At 47.8% G+C, this 17,789-nt stretch overlaps 1 pseudogene; it reads right to left on the reverse strand.

Moving 5' to 3' along the window:
* Nucleotides 1-546: 546 nt before the first annotated feature.
* Nucleotides 547-2,211, reverse strand: LOC105510211 (annotated as a pseudogene).
* Between the last annotated feature and the right edge of the window lie 15,578 nt (nt 2,212-17,789).

Below are 17,789 nucleotides of genomic sequence, written 5' to 3' on the forward strand. Positions count from 1 at the left end.
TTATTATTTTTTGAGACGGAGTCTCACGCTGTCGCCCAGGCTGGAGTGCAGTGGCCCGATCCGCCTCCCAGGTTTACACCATTCTCCTGCCTCAGCCTCCCGAGTAGCTGGGACAACAGGCGCCCGCCACCTCACCCGGCTAGTTTTTTGTATTTTTTTTTTTTAGTAGAGACGGGGTCTCACCGTGTTAGCCAGGATGGTCTCGATCTCCTGACCTCGTGATCCACCCGTCTCAGCCTCCCAAAGTGCTGGGATTACAGGCTTGAGCCACTGTGCCCGGCCCAAACAATGAATTTCTTATTCTTTTAGGAGAGGTCTGATTTTGACAAATTCTTTCTGATTTAATATCACAGTGCATAGCTCTCCTCTCATCAAAGGTCTTCGTGATCGTTTTAGGGAGAAAAACCAAAGAAAAGTGGGACAAACAAAACTGCCCCAGGACCTGGTGCTGGCAGCCAGCTCATCACCCACATGGGGATCTTGCAGTAGGGGTCAGCTGGGGGCCCTCAACCAGCAACCCGCTCCTAAGCACGTCCAGATTTGTCCTCACATCCATGTCTTTTTTGGCAACTTCCTGGTGAACCTGAACCTACCCCTCTGCACAGCCTTGGGTGGGCCGCTGACGGCAATGACTGAGCTGGGGCCATGAGTCAGCAGGCAGGCAGGGAAAAGGGGCCTCAGGAGGCTCATCTGGTTGGTCCAAGCCACAGCCACCACACATGGCCTCTTCCTCAGCTTCGTCTCCACTGAGAACTCTGCAGCTCTGCTGTGGCCACCATGGACGTTCTGCAGAAACCAAGCCCACTGGAGTCTGCAGCATGGGGCCAAAGGCAGGCCCAGTACATCGAGGGCTCAGAGCCACAGAGTGGGGGCAGCTCTGAGCCCTCAGCCAGCACAGGCACATCAGGCTCATTTCACCTGTTCCCCTACCCAGGGTGCCACCCAAAAGGTCTAGAACAGACAAGAGACTGACTTCCAATAGTCCACAGATGGATTCTGCGGTCTGGTTGCTGGCCTCCCAGGGACCCAACCCTCCTGAGCTAGAGGGTCCCTCTGGTCCAGCCAGTCCTTCCTCCAGGGGCCTAACGAATCCGGCTCTGCTTGAATAATCGATGACCGGGCAAAGGCAAGTGGGGCAGATGGGAGCTCTGGCAAACACGGGAGGAGGGGTCTTGGAAGAGCCCCTGTCTGCAGCAGGTGGGTGCTCACACACGGACAATCTACTCTCTGACTGTGCTCATCGGGCTGGTGCTACCATCTGTGGTTGTAAAGGTCCAAAAAGGGCTACGGAAAGGACCGGTGGGCTGGAAGGAATGTGGAGAATGACTCCAGGATAGGGGAGGAGGAGACTGGCCCCATCAATCCAGCTCACAGCCTGGAAAAGTGCAGGAAGACAGACAAATGACTCCAACGCGGGCAAAAGACACACCTCCAAGGACCGGAGTCGCAGAGCCCATGTGACAAGGAGACCCAGGATCAAAACACTGTGTGGAGGACGCGATGTCAACCTCGGAAGGTCGGAAGGGGCCTCCTATGCTTTCCATACCAACTTCCCCCATGGGAGAAACCCTGCCACAAGGCCCAGGAAACCACAGACCCCAAGCCAGCTGTGCCCAGCACAGACACTAAGGAATGACGGTGATGCCGGTGACGCCAGGAGGACACGTCCCCTAGCCGCATCATCAGCTGTAGGACGATCGGTGTGTCTGTGGCCTCCCTCTCATCAGACTGCAGCCTTGGGGGACATGTAGAACTCTGTCTCCTGACCCTCAGGCACCTTGAGCTTACACTTCCCACAGCACAGCAACGGCTGAAGCAGCACCACAGACAGAAGCAGCAGCAGCAGCAGCACCTGAGGAGGCTGCAGAAGACAAACAGGGCCTTGGCCCACCTGCTGGACAGCACGAGGTAGGTGTTCACGTTCTCTTCCCCAAACTGTTCGGCCAGGTAGAGCCCCAGCGAGCCGTAGTTGTCGTAGATGTTCCTTTTTGTGGTGTCCATCAGGATGGCATGGGCCTTGTTGATCTCCTTAAACTTGTCTGTGGCCTCTGGGTTGTCAGGGTTCTTGTCGAGGTGATATTTCGAGGCAAGTTTCTGATAGGACTTTTTAATGTCATCTGAGGTTGTGTTCTCGTCCAGCCGAAGAACGTGGTACAATGATTCCCCAGAGGTAGACAGTGAGTGCTGTCTCTGGTCTGCCATGTTAGGCTAATCTGCCGGTCCACCAGCCCTCCCGCCGGCTCCATGGCTCCTGCTCCCCGCTTTGCGGTGCTGCTGGGCAGCGGCCGACACACTCCTCAGCCTAGAGAACCCAGGTGGCAGTGGTGGTGGCGGCAGCAGAAGGTGTGGGTGCAGCACTGGCAGCGGCAGCAGAGACGCTACAATTATTTTAAAATAAAAAAATACCTGCTCTACGGAAGGGAGATTGATGAGTTGAGAGCTTCCTGGGGGTGGGTGGAGACAGGGCTGATAAACTGCTGTCCATATTCAAGGGCCTCAAGGCCCTACCCCCAAAGTAGGGGCTCCCTGCCCCGAGTTGTCACATAAAACAAACTCCCTCCAGCCAGATGCAGCCTGGGCCCCTGAAAGCCCAGCTCAGGATGTGGGTCTCTCCTAGGGTTGCTGGAGATCTTCAGGGAGATAGAGAATGTCCTCCTCTCAGCACTTTCTTCCCCAGGCTGCCCTGGCCACAAAAGTCCCCTGTCAGGTTCATTACCACCTTCTCCTACTCCTTTCTGGTGAGTGCTTTTATCAGCAGTTTTTTTGATAATGATGATGGTGATGGGTGATAATAGCTTCCGAGTTCTTATGAGAGGTGACGACGTGCTAGCAGCCCTTGCTCTCAGTACCTCCTCTGCCTCGGGGTCCACTGTGGCAGCGCTTGAGGAGCTCTTCAGCCTGCTGTTGCACTGTGGGAGCCCCTCTTTGGGCTGGCCGAGGCCAGAACCGGCTCCCTCTGCTTTCGGGAAGGTGTGGAGGGAGAGGTGCAGGTGGGAACCAGGGCTGCGTGGGCTCATGGGCCAGCGCGAGTTCCGGGTGGGCACGGGCTCGGCAGCCCCACACTGGTAGCTACCGGCTGGCACTGCCGGCCCCAGGCAGTGAGGGACTTAGCACCAGGGCCAGCAGCTGCAGAGGGTGTGCTGGGTCCCCCAGCACTGCTGGCCAGCCTGTGCCACACTCGAATTATCGCCAGGCCTCAGCTGCCTCCCCATAGGGCAGGGCTCAAGACCTGCAATCTACTATGCCCAAGCCCCCCACCCCCAGGTGGGCTCCCACAGCCCAAGCATCCCCGACAGGCCCCGTTCCCTGCTCCACGGTGCCGGGTTCCATCCACCCCCAAAGGGCTGGGGAGTGCCTGCACACGGTGCCAGGACTGACATGCAGCTGGGCCTGCAGCCTCCACTGGGGAAGCCAGCTGGGCTCCTGAGTTGGGTGGGGACTTGGAGAACTTTTGTGTCTAGCTGGAGGATTGTATATGTGCCAGTCAGCACTCTGTGTCTAGTTCAGGGTTTATGGATGCACCAATCAGCACTCTATATCTAGCTAATCTGGTGGGGACTTGGAGAACTTTTATGTCTAGCTAGAGGATTGTAAATGCACCAATCAGCACTCTGTGTCTAGCTCAGGGATTGTAAACACACCAATCAGCACGTTGTCAAAAACAGACCAATCAGCTCTCTGTAAAACGGACCAATCAGCTCTTTGTAAAATGGACCAATTAGCAGGATGTGGGTGGGGCCAGATAAGGGAATAAATACAGGCTGCCCGAGCCAGCAGTGGCAACTCGCAGTGTTCTCTTCCAGGTTGTAGTGAGACTTGTTCTTTTGCTGTTTACAATAAATCTTGCTGCTGCTCAGTTTTTGGGTCCATGCTGCCCTCATGAGCTGTGACACTCACAGCTAAGGTCTCCAGTTTCAGTCCTGAAGCCAGCGAGACCACAAACCCACCTGGAGGAGTGAACATTGCAAACGCGCGGCCTTTAGGAGCTGTTAACACTCACCGCTACAGTCTGTGGCTTCATTGTTGAAGTCAGCAACACCAAGAACTCACCAATTCCGGACACAGTTATGACAGGCCAATCATGTTACACAGAGCATTCCCTTGAATCTTCACAACATTTAGTATGTACACACCTTATGAGATATACAGTTCTCCTCATTTTACAGAGGAGAAAGCTGAGATTTAGAGATAAATTGATTTCCTCTAGATCACATTGGCAGTTGTCAGATCTAACTGACTAGCTCTAAAGTCCTTGCTCTTAACCCTGTCTTGATGTAGGCTGGATACTCCACTTGGACTTTAGCCTGTAATGCTGTCTTCTCTTGAAGGAACCAGCCCACTGTTTAAAATGGACATGACTGTTTTTTTTTACCCCCAGGTTGGAATGCAGTGGTGTGATGGTGATATCGGGTCATTGCAACCTCTGTCTCCCGGGTTCAAGCAATTCTCCTGCTTCAGCCTCCTGAGTAGCTGGGATTACATGTGTGTGCCACCACGTCTGGCTATTTTTTGTTTGTTTTTGTTTTTGTTTTGAAGTGGAGTCTCACTCTGTCACCAGGCTGGAGTGCAGTGGTGTGATCTTGGCTCACTGCAACCTCTGCCTCCTGGGCTCAAGCAATTCTCGTGCCTCAGCCTTCCAAGTAGTTGGAACTACAGGCAAGCACCACCACGCCAAGCTGATTTTTGTATTTTTAGTAGAGACGGGGTTTCACCATGTTGGCCAGGATGGTCTCGATCTCTTAACCTCGTGATCAACCCACCTCTGCCTCCCAAAGTGTTAAGATTACAGGCCTGAGGCACCACGCCGGGCCTAATTTTTTATTTTTAGTAGAGATGATGTTTCACCATGTTGGCCAGGCTGGTCTCAAACCCCTGACCTCAAGTGATCTGCCTGCCTCGGCCTCTTGAAGTACTGGGATTACCAGCATGAGCCACTGAGCCTGGCTTGGACATGACTTTCTTACATCATTCTCCAGCCATCATTCTCCAGGTACCGTTCTTCTCGTACCTCCCTGAGATCTGGGGCAGCAGTTTCAGTGGCGTGTGTGTGTGTGTGTGTGTGTGTGTGTGTACACCTCTGTATTTCATATACACACTCGAATCATAGCTTTCCATTATCCACTGAATGGCATTTAAAGGATGACATTGAAGCGACATGGACAAAAGTTGTAAAGCTTCTGTGCACAAAATACATGGGATGTGTTCCATGTATTTGTTGTTGTCTGTATAGGTGTCTCGTGGGCGGAAGATGCCCAACTTTTCCCTATATCAGCCTGCAGCACCTCAAGGAGTGCCTGGCACATCACGTGGACTCAATAAAAATTTTCTAAATTAATGAAAGAAAAAACATGAATATTTCAGTGATATCAGAATCTTAAAGTTTCAGTTTCTTTATCTGTAAAATAGGTATGATTATTTTCTTTTCTGCTAGACTGAAAGCTTCTTAAGGGTGGGGAATGGATTGCATTCCGGGTCCTGTCCCTAACACCAGGGGCACTACTAGGCACATAGGATGTACTCAAAGTCAACTGGCCAAAATGAATTCCCTGAAACTCCCAGGAGAGGTCTGAGAATGGAAGAAGCAAGGCCTAGAACGTGCCCTGGACCGACCTTCCTCCCGCCTTCCCTCCCTCACTCCCTCCCTGCCTCCCTGCCTTTCTCTCTCTCTTTCTCTCTTCTTTCGACGGAATCTTGCTCTGTTTCCTAGGCTGGAGTGCACTGGCGCAATCTCTGTTCACTGCAACCTTCACCGCCTGGGTTCAAGCAATTCTCCTGCCTCAGGCTCCCGAGTAGCTGGGATTACAGGCATCTGCCACTACCTCTGGCTAATTTATATATATATATATTTTTAGTGGAGATGGTGTTTCACCATGTTGGCCAGGATAGTCTTGAACTGCTGACCTCAGGTGATCCACCTGCCTCAGCCTCCCAAAGTGCTGGGATTATAGGCGTGAGCCACTGGGCCTGGTGCCCTGCACATTTTTTAGAGAAGAACATTTTGGTGTTAAATTATTGAAATAAATTGTATTATCTGCCCCCTTACTGCAGAGTCTCCTGTGCAAAGTCCACAGAAAAGTGGTCCCTGGAACCCAAAACCAAGCCTTCTGGATCCCAATGCGCATTTCCTCACTACTACTGGTTTCCTGTTTATTCTGTCTCCGTTAAAATATCAGATGCCTCCAGTGTGATCATTATCTCACTGCTTATTATCAGGGATAAGCAGAGGTTCACTGAGTGCAGGTATAAGGCACAGGATTGACACCTGGAAGAGGGCCTGCTTCAGGAGCTGGAAGAAACATCTGCCAAACCTCACCTGTCAGCCACAGCCACGTGGCCAGAAGCTGTTTTCTGAGCTCACCTAGGCATTAGCACCTCGGTTGTTGGCCCCTGGGAGGGGATTTCTTAAAAGTACCTTTCTACCATTTTATGCCTCTGCCCGCATAGCTTGTCAACATCCCTTCAACTTGGTGGCCCACCGAGTTTCCACCCAACAGAGTGGCTTGACCACACCAGTGACTCGCATGGGCCTTCTTATCTCCTTGGCCCAGCCAAATCTTGGTGAGCCTGTAGCGAGTTATGGTCTGGGCGTTCTGGAGGAGCCAACTTCCAGGGTAGCATCAATTGCTGGGAGGGGTCTGTGGTCTGCAAGTCAAATCTAGAGGTATGCAGCAAAGCCAGGTCAAGGCAAACACTGACTGTTGCCTTGGAGTTGCCTGAAGGGGTAATCTGCGGCAGGAGGGTGTGTGAGGAAATGGGAGTAGTGGCCCCACCCATTTCACCTTGGTGCCAGGGTGGAGTTTGCAGACTAATTACAGGTGAAGGAGCTTAAAGCTTTCTGCATTGCTTTCTTCCTCCTCAGTCGGCTTCACCTCCTCCAGAACCACCAGGACCTACAGCAGTCCCAGGGTGCTCCCCAGTCTTGGGTGGTGTCCCTGTGCTTTACTACGTATTTCCATTATATTTTCATTGTTTCTTTTCCTGCCCCATCTTGGTGCCCAGTAAGCCTATCCCCCCATTACAGAAATAACTACAACAAAAATAATTTAATATTGATGAGGCATGTCAGGTATGCCGTATCTTATTAAATCATCAAATCACGTGGATTTGGTATTGTCATGCCCATTTTATGGTTGGGGAAATTGAGCCTTGGAGAAATTGAGAAACTTGTCCAAGGCCACCCAGCTGGTAAGCGGCTGGCCAGAGCCCCCAGCCACACCTGCCCATGTGGGCCTGTTTCAAGGTCTGGATCACTCTGGCATCTTCCCAACTCAAATCCACCAGTTCTTTATTCCATCAGTCAGCCCTCCCAATCAGCAGGTGACCACAGAATCCCACCATGGGCCTGGGCACTTGGAGGGGACATAAAAGAAGGCCAAGCCATGGCCTCTGCCCAAGAGGAGCTGAGAAGCTGGCTGAGGAGACAAGACGAAGACTCATAGAATAGTGAGGGAAGAAGCCAGACGGTGCTGAGATGATTTGATTTGCATTTAATGGCTACAGAGCTGGAGTGAGAGACTTAGTTTCGCACACATCCCCTGTGTCAGTGCTGCCATGCCACTGCCCTTCTCTGGATTTCAGTCTCCCTGTCTGCAAAATGAGGGGGTTGTCCTAGAAGATTGTACGTATACAAATCATACTTCCCTGTGATCAAGTCAGCATACCCCTCTTAACGGGAAAGTGGAGAAACAGGCCCCTGGATTAAGACTGTCCCGGAAAGTAACTGGAGCAAAGCCAGAAAATAAAACCAAACCGAGATTCGACCCATAGGAGAAAATCGTTGTGTTGCTAATAGGACTCCACACCCAAGAGCAAGACCTGGGAGCCCTGTGAGTGCAGAAGAGACTCACTGACTTCTCAACGCTTTTGTGCCTGACAAAGCCCTGAGGGGGTCATCCTGGTGTGGATTTCCCTTGGTTCTTGGGCACTCAAGGAAAAGCAAATTGGTTGATTCTGATCCTTTCACTGCCAGGGTGCTGCGGGGTACCCTGGGAGCGAGCAGGCTCCCATGAGCCATTTCTAAGTCATTTTCCTTAGAAACAGGAAACACTGTTCAGGTTTGGAGGAGTGACTGAAACAAGACACCGAGAAGTTGGGGGTTGGAGGATGGGCTTCATCTGTCTGGCTGTTTTTCCTTCGAGGCAGCTGGATGCAGATGCACACACACCTCCCAGTGTGTCCTGAAGAAGGAAGCATTTGTATTGGCTACACAGAGAGGAGATCTAGAGTGGTTTTTTTGCATTCTTTTGTTGCAAAATCCTGTTCTTAGCTGTGTTGCCTGTTTCTTCCAGGCTGACACAGGCCTGCTGATCCAGGATGAGTGTGTTTTGAAGTTGGGTGAATGTCACTGCCCCTCCTTGCCGTGTCTCATAACAATGATTAGTTATGGTGCCAGCTTAAATGTGCAGAGCATAAAACCACTTCCACAACACTTCACAAACAGTACCTCGACTCGTATATAATTGGAGCAAGATGGGATACGCTTCATAATGTCCATTTCACAGATGGGACATTGAAATTCAAGATTTTTTTTTCCACTAAAAAAGGTCTGTTCATGATAAAAATCTTTACCTAAATTCTATGGGTGAAGACATTCTCTATCGCTTGAGGAACAGACATCCATATAGTCCGGTACTGAGAGGTGAAGCCAGCTGGATTTCCTGGGTTGAGTGGGGACTTGGAGAACTTGTCTTACAAGACGATTGTAAAATGCACCAATCAGCATTCTGTAGCTAGCAAGAGGATTGTAAAATGCACCAATCAGAGGGATTCTAAAAGTAGCCACTCGTGGGGAGGATTGAGAAAAGAGCATTCTGATAGGACAGAAACGGAACATGGGAGGGGACAAATAAGAGAGTAAAAGCTGGCCACCACCCCCACCCTCCCCAGCCAGCAGTGGCAACTCGCTCACGTCCCCTTCCATGCTGTGGAAGCTTTGTTCTTTTGCTGTTCACAATAAACCTTGCTACTGCTCACTCTTGGGTCTGTGCCAACTTTAAAAGCTGTAACACTCACCATGAAGGTCCGTGGCTCCATTCTTGAAGTCAGTGAGACCATGAACCCACTGGCAGGAACCAACTCCCGACACAGTGTGATACCCAGGTGATAGAGGTGAACTCAAATGACCCTTCCTGTCTTCCTAAGTCCCATGATCCCATATTATCTCTTTTCTTTCATCTTCTTTTCCCTCTTTGATCCCTTTATACCCAAAGCCATTCTCTACATGAACTTTCACTCTCCACTCCAGCTAACGATCTGGTAGACCTAGGGCTTTATACACTCAAAACCCTGTTCTCCTCCCAGCTTAGGACAGAAACAATAGGAGAGCAGGCTACATGCACCTTGTCTCTTATAATGGCATAAATTTGTATGGGTGAAATGCTCTCAGCTTTTAGAAAGTTAGAAAAAAGTTGACAGCCAGGCACAGTGGCTCACGCCTGTAATCCCAGCACTTTGGGAGGCCAAAGCGGGAGAATCACAAGGTCAGGAGATTGAGACCATCCTGGCTAACACGGTGAAACCCTGTCTCTACTAAAGATACAAAAAATTAGCCGAGTGTGGTGGTGGACAACTGTAGTCCCAGCTACTCGGGAGGCTGAGGCAGGAGAATGGCATGAACCCGGGAGGTGGAGCTTGCAGCGAGCTGAGCTGGCACCGCCACTGCACTCCAGCCTGGGCGACAGAGCGAGACTCCGTGTCGGAAAAAAAAAAAGCTGACAAGCATGACTTCATACCTGAGAGGTGGGGTGGGAAGGGCAGTCATTTCTTAAAACGCTTACTGTGCCAGGTATTTTGCATAGAGTAACGCATTTATAATCTCAGGGACAGCCCCGCCCGGGAGGTTTTATTACTCCGCAGATGAAGAAAGCAACTTGCCCAAGGTCACTCAGTTAATAAGTCAGATCTGGGATTTCAAAACGGGTCCATGTATTCTTAACCACTACACCCTGCAGCCATGGAAAAGCAGGACTCGAACTCCGGCTTCCTCACCGTCCATCCAGCACCTTCTTCACGATCAGGGCTCCCCACTCTGAAGTTTATCTTTGTGCTACCTCTAAAAGAAGGCCTTTGTCAGTGCACACTGCAAATAAGATCAGATGAGCACTGGGGCAGGCTGAATAATGCCTCCCTCCAAAGATGGTCTCATGCTAACCCCTGGAACCTGTGGCTGTTAGTTTATATGGCAATAAGGACTTGCAGGTGTGACTAAATTAAAAATCTTGAGATGGGGGACCATGCTGGATTATTTGGGTAGGTTCTAAAAGTAATCACAAGGGTCTTTGTAAGAGGGAGGCAAGAAGGTGGAGGAGGAAGTAAGAGGTGTGAGAATGAAAGTAAGAGGTTGCAGTGATGGCAGGTGGGGCTGGAGGCCAGGCGGCTCCAGGAACTAGGAGGAAAATGAAACACTCTTCCCTGGAGTCCCAGGAAGCAATCATCTGGGTGGTTGATTTCAGTTCAGTGAAACTGATTTCAGACTTCTGGCCTCCAGAACTCCAGTAAGAGAATCAGTTTGTTATTTTAAACACCCAATTTGTACTCATTTGTTAGGGTAGCCATAAGAAACCAATATAAGTACTATTTACCTACCCAGGCGATTGAACTATTTAAAGCACTTAAATGTATCCTTTTATATGAAAATAACGTTCAGTAATTCACTGTCAGCAGAAGCCATGATTGCTCTTAGGCTGGCACTTGGGTGTTTGAATTAAAATGTATCTTTTTACTTATTAAAGCCAAAGCTATATTAGGTCAGGCTTTGCAAGACTAATTTTCTTTTTTGTTTTGTTTTGTTGAGACAGAATCTCCCTCTGCCACTCAGGCTGGAGGGCAGTGGTGTGATTTTGGCTCACTTCAACCTCTGCCTCCTGGGTTCAAGCAATTCTCCTGCCTCAACCTTCCGAGTGCCTGGGACTACAGGCGTGCACCAACGCCCGGCCAATTTTTTGTATTTTTAGTAGAGATGGGGTTTCACCATGTTGGCCAAGCTGGTCTTGAACTCGTGACCTCAGGACTCCCAAAGTTCTGGAATTACAGGCATGAACCACCTTGCCTGGTCTACAAGCCTAATTTTTATTGGAGATATAAAAGTTTTTTCATGTACAGTATTTGAAAGTAAGAAATTTAAAATCTCTATACCAGACATTTGCTAATATTCACCGTATCAGTGAAGGAAATATACTTTAATACATGCAACAAACACTAATATTCTTAACAAAGTGGAAAAAATTCATATATTAATTGGTATCACCTTTGTGTTCAATTCCATTCTGTTGAAGAATTATTCAGTCATATATTTCTATCTTGAGTGGAGATGTACACATAGAAATATATATATCTTTTGGGCACATAATATAATACATCGACTTCATATGCATTATATATATATTGCTTATCATTCTAAATTTTGTAACAAGGCAAACATATCAACTATTAGCTATGGGACCTAGTGTGTAGATGGAAAGAAAGTTTTTCTCATTATTCTTCTCCCAAAAAGAGTTAGCATGTGGGTTTCAGCCTCAAAATATTTCTCAAATGTATTTGTGCTTTTTGAGTAATTTTTGTTTTTGAAGACAATGTTTATTATACATATTATTTTGTTGAAATTACCACTAACTACACAAATTACTCTTTATAATAATGACTGTTTTGATTGTAAACTTTGTGCCCATGAACATGGGTTTGAACAATGTATTCCAAAAATCTAACTGACACAGGCTCGGGGCAAGTCATGGCTATCACTAGGTATTGATCCATCTGCTTTCCAATATGCCTGTGAAAGTTTGCACCAGACTTCATTTAACAGTTGGTTAAAAGGTGGAGCACAATCAGTGGGTCCCGAGAATGGTGTTTACCCTTCTTTTGCTGATGACAGGACCGCCGAGCTTTGCTGAGGCACCATGCTGAGACTTAAAGAAGTATCTTGGCCGGCCGAGGTGGCTCATGCCTATAATCCCAGAACTTCGGGAGGACGAGGCGGGAGGATCACTTGAGTCCAGGAGTTCAAGACCAGCCTGGGCAACAGAGTGAGACTCTGTATCTACAACAGATTTTTAAAAAATTAGGTATGGTGGCAAGCACATATAGTCTCAGCTACCTGGGAGGCTGAGGTGGGAGAATCACTTGAGTTCGGGAGGTGGAGGTTGCAGTGAGCCGTGACTGCGCCACTGCACTCTAATGTAGGTGACAGAGTAAGACCCTGTCTCAAAAAACAAAAACAAACAAATAAAAAGAAGTATCTGCTGCTACACCTGTGGAACGACAACATATGCAAAATGCAAATGTAAATATAAAACGTAGAATATAAATTATTAATGAGTGTTAGTTGAGTAACACTGACTTGGAATTGGAAGAATAGTTGCAGACACCAGTATTGGGGGAGTAGAAAACGTGAGAAAGAAACCTTAAGTCAATTAAGAGAATATACCCTGCAAATTAGGGGTGGATCCTTGGGTTAATCTGCAGCCTGCAGTTGTACCCTGCTAGAAGCAGCTTGGATGCCACCGGAGTTAATTTTGGGTCCTAGTAAATATCTTCTCCGTATTATCCTCTGTGTAAGACATATGTAAATACTGCCAGATACATTTTTAAAAGGCCCAGGTACTATTGCCTATAGGTTGACATTAGTGTACTCCCAGAATGCCCAGGCATGGTATGGGGTGGCCACCCTACGGTTCCTGTGTTCTTAGACTGAAGACTGCTCCTGCGGAACATTTATTATTAGCCTAGGCCAGTGTGAACAGATGGGGTGCATTTTAGGATTCAGTTTACCTGTTTTTTTTGGGGGTTGCTGCTAATTTGGAATAAGCATACTATTCATGATCTGTATCACATAATTTGGTTTAGAATCTGTCACCTTACCACTTCTGGTTACTCCCTCTGAATTTGGGAACTCCAAGACCAACTTTTATTCTTCTGCTGTCTCCACCTCCAGTGCTAGGCCCAGAGGGGCGCATCTTAAATCTGAATCAATCCACAAAGCCCAACAGACGCCAGTGGCAGGGTTTGGTGGGATTTTAATAGCAACCTACCAAAGTCAGGAAGATAGGGAATAGGAGTGAATTATTCTTTCCCACTCTCCAAATTTTCAGTATTGCTCTCATTCCATATTCTCATCTCGAAATCACTGCTAGAGATTTCCCGAGTCCAAAGGGTAAGAAACTACCTTCAAACCAACTTGGGAAATGTTTAGAGCTGCCAGGGTTGTATGTAAAATTTCCATGGCAATAAACAACTGATACTTTTTTGGTTCTATTCCACCTAGGAAAAACAAAGATCCCCAAAGTCCATTTTGCTCTGAGGTCAGTGGACACAGGTCTGTACCTGTCCTGTGCTGTGTGGGTCTGTAGAAGGGCCAGTCATGGGTCATCGAGCTATTCACAGTCAACTGTACCCAAGTCCAAGCCTGGCTCTGTTCTCATACACAGAGACAGGATGGGGGCTGCTGGTCCGGCCTGAAGCCTTGCTCTGTGGCACTGATATGGGGCTATTTGCTCACCTGAAGATCTGGAAGCAGCAAGTTGACAAGAGCACCAACTGCCCTGAGATCGCGTCCCAGTGGGTGTCAGTGGGAAGGCCTAACCAAGGCCTCCCTCCAGTGGCTATCAGGCAGACAGGCCAGCAGTTCCCCCTCCAGGAGCAAGGGACCCTTCTTGCCCTTTTGATCACATTTTCCTCTCTTAAAGGGGCACTGCTCTGGGAAAGGGTCATGCCTTGGATCCTACAGCCATGGTCCGTGGGTGAAACAGGGACTCCTGACTTTTGACTTCCTAGCCATAGTTCTGCCCATTGGACCACCCACCCTCCCTACTGCTGGTCTCCTGGCTCACCCATCAAATCCAACTGCTTTATCTAGAAAATATTTTTCTCTCATTCTCTTGTTTCCCTTGCTTTCCTCACTCACTTCTGCTTTTGCTTCTGTTTTATTTTGTTCCAGACACCCTTGTCAGGGAAGTAGATCAGGGAGGCCCAAAAGGTTTGGCCTGGGTGGGCTGCTATCACTTAAGGACACGTCTGCCTCTGGGGCTCCTCCCTAACAGCTGGCCTCTGGAGTCAGGAGATGCAGCTGACTGGCAGTCTGCAGAAGCAGATTGTGTTGTTACGTGCTGGTCACCGCCTTGAGCTTTAAGCCACAGTCAGCAATGAACCTGGAGGCAGGGCATCTCTGGGGATGATCGACCACACCTGCTCAGGTTCTTGCAGGGCAGGGCAGGCAGAGGTGTGTGTTTGGAGCCAGAAAGCCTTCCTGCCCACCTACCATGCCTCAGTTTCCCTATCTAAACCATCTTCATAAAAACAACTTACGGATCTCAGGGCAGCACATTTGTAAAAACCTGAAAAACATAAAGAAAAACATCACTCACATTTCTCCATTGAACATTTTCCTGTTTTATATATCTTTTATGTAACTGAATCATATTGCATATACAATTATGTGTTCCATTTTTAAACAATAACCTTTCCTTGTTTTAAAAGTAATAATACATATTTATTATGTGTTATTACATAGAAATTCAGACACAAAGAAGAAAGGAAAAATGACTCCTTACTGCTTCATTGAGAAATAATAAATATGAATATTATTCTGATACATATCTTTCTGGTCTCTTTAACAAGCATAATATGCCAAAAGGAAAAAAACTCAGTAGATTCATACTTTACTTACTTTTTTGTAACTTTCCTTTTTCGTGTAACTCAGTAGGAACAATTTTTTTTTTTTTTTTTTTGAGATGGAGTCTCACTCTGTTGCCCTGGCAGGAGTGCACTGGCACAGTCTCAGCTCACTGCAACCTCTGTCTCCTTGGTTAAAGAGATTCTCCTGCCTCAGCCCTCTGAGTAGCTGGGATTACAGGCATGTGTCACCACACCTGGCTAATTTTTGTATTTTTAGTAGAGATGGGGTTTCACCATGTTGGCCAGGCTGGTCTCGAACTCCTGACCTCAGGCGATCCACCCCCACCTCGGCCTCCCAAAGTAATTTTTATATCATTAAGTTTTCTCTTGCCTTAATTATGATGACAGTAACATACAGATGTGCCATGTCTTATTCAACCAACCTCCTATCGTTAGACCTTTGGTTTGGCTCTCATTTCCCCCCATCATACACAGGGCTCATTGTAGCTAAATCTTTCCATTCCTCCTGTCCTGCTTCTGAATCCCCTGGGGCTGCTGCATGCATAGATTATGACCAGACTGCCCCTGACACTGTGCATGAATGTGCTTTGAGAAATACCCACCATACTCTGCACATGTGAGGGGTTATCACTGTTTGTTACTTAATTCAGAGACTTAGTGGTATTGGTAGAAATGGTGTATATATTAAGCAAAAAATAATAATTTTTTTTTTTTTTGAGTCGGAATCTCGCTCTGTCGCCCAGGCTGGAGTGCCGTGGTGTGATCTCGGCTCACTGCAAGCTCCGCCTCCCGGGTTCACGCCATTCTCCTGCCTCAGCCTCCTGAGTAGCTGGGACTGCAGGCGGCTGCCACCACGCCCAGCTAAGGTTTTGTATTTTTAGTAGAGATGGGGTTTCACTGTGTTAGCCAGAATGGTGGTGTCGATCTCCTGACCTCTTGATCCACCCGCCTCGGCTTCCCAAAGTGCTGGGATTACAGGTGTGAACCACTGCGCCCGGCCTGCAAGAATAATAATTTTAAAAACCACTTACATGGTACTTCCTATGTGCCAGGTACTGTTTCACGTGTCTCATGTTATTATATTTTAAATATACTTTATTTTTTTAGAGCAGTTTTAGGTTCACAGCAAAATTGAGCAGAAAGCACAGGGTTCCTATTCACCCCTGACTCCTGCACAGACATAGCCTCCCAAGCTATCAACAGTCCCCTCCAGAATGGTGCATTTGTTACAATCAATGAACCTATATCAACACGTCATTATTACCCAGAATCCATAGTTTACATTAGAGTTCACCCTAGTTGCGCATGTTCAATGGGATTGGACAAATGCATAACATGTACCCACCATGGTCGTATCACACAGAGTAGTTTCAGTGGCCTTAAAAATCCTCCGATTCACCTCTTCATCCCTCCCTCCCTCCTAACCCCTGACAACCACTGATCTTTTCATTTGCCTTCAGAGTTTTGCCTTTTCCGGAATGTCATATAGTTGGGATATACAGTATGTAGCCTTTGTAGTTTGGGTTCTTTCACCTAATTATATGCATTTCAGTTTCTTACATCCCTTTTCGTGGCTCGATAGCTCATTTAGTTTTGGCACCAGATAATATTCCATTGTCTGGATGTTCCACTGCTTCACATGATTTCCATGTATTTTAATCCTATGGCAACCCAATGAGTAAGCACTAATTAACTTAGCTTTTAGATGAGGGCACTGAAGCTCAGAGAGGTGAAGCATCTTACTCAAGGTCACACAGCTAGGAAGTGGTGGAGCTCAGATTCTGTGTACATCAGTCTGGCTTCAGAGTTTACACCTCTCTTAAGTAGCCAGTGCCCCTGAGAGCAAGGTACTCGAAAATCCGGGAAGGAGTGGAGCTGTAGGATGGGTAGGCGGGAAGCAAGATTTTGGTGTTCCTGTGGAGTGATGTCGTAGAGAGGGCTGACCGTCATCTCAAAGGAGTTCAGCAGCTTCGAGTCTTCGTCTCAAAGATCCTGGCATGGAGGATTTAAAACTAAAGTTACTATCTTTCGGAGATGCACACTGTAGATTTAAGGATAAAATGACATGACCTGTTTTGTTTGCTTCAAAGTAATTCTTTTGGGGGGAGCAGTAATGAATGAATGAAGTACTAGGGATACCTAATCAGCCACGAGTTGAGTTTGTTGGAACCAAGTGGTGAATATACGGAGGCTCACTCTTCTTTTGTATTTGGCTGCAATTTTCCATGCTAAAATGTTAAAATATAAAAAAAGGAAGGGAGATATATTGTACCACTGGATAGTTTCTGAATCCCTTTTGCAGGGATATTCCGATCCAGGGTGTAAAGATTCAGAGTAGAGTAGAAAGACACATCCAACTCTACTGCAGCATTCGAAAAAGCTTTGCTAGTTTCAGTTAGACTGGGGAAACATCCCTTAAGGGCCCAGCTGCTCCTAAGGAACTTGTGGAGTGAGCAGGATAGATGCATTCATTCATTCATTCATTCATTCATTCAAGAACGGTTGTTTTTCATCTTGAGCCACAGGATGAGCCATGAGAGATGCAGCTGAGTTTTGAGAGGTGTGACAGGTACAGGTGAAAAGTTACCTAACAGTAAGGTAACTGCTCAGCAGTGCTCTCAAACCATAGAAGAGGCTAAGCTGGGAAGGGAAGGGGGCTTGGACTATGACTGGTTCCCAACTCTGCCCCCTGCCCAGGGCTTCCTGGATTTCAGGGAGGAAGGAGAGGTAAGATGCCCAGAGCAGATGTCTTCTCCCCAGTCACATATTTTCATGGGAGAGTCATGGGCTGAGGCCCACCCAGCTGAGCCTGGGTCCCAGGCAGGATGCAGGGTGCTGACACCCTTCCCACCTCACCCATCTATTTTTGTAACCTCGGCCTTGTGCTCCACTGTACACTTTGCAAAAGGAGACCTTCCTTCCAGCTGGATGGACCAAAGAAAGAGAGAGAAAGCACCTCTCCAACACCTTCTTGCTGCCTTATTTGTGGGCAAAAGACAAAGCAGGCCATTTTGTATTTCTTCTGGGACTGAATTTACCAGGAAATATAGCAGTGTAAGGAGATATAGGCAATCCATGCCAAAATGGTTTTTACATTCTAAAAGAGAGATTACAGAAAACAAAGCCTCCCCAAAAGGTGAAGGCGGTTGGGCCCAATGACA

This window comes from Colobus angolensis, unplaced genomic scaffold, assembly GCF_000951035.1.
Source record: "Colobus angolensis palliatus isolate OR3802 unplaced genomic scaffold, Cang.pa_1.0 Scaffold184, whole genome shotgun sequence".
NCBI classification, from domain to species: domain Eukaryota; kingdom Metazoa; phylum Chordata; class Mammalia; order Primates; family Cercopithecidae; genus Colobus; species Colobus angolensis.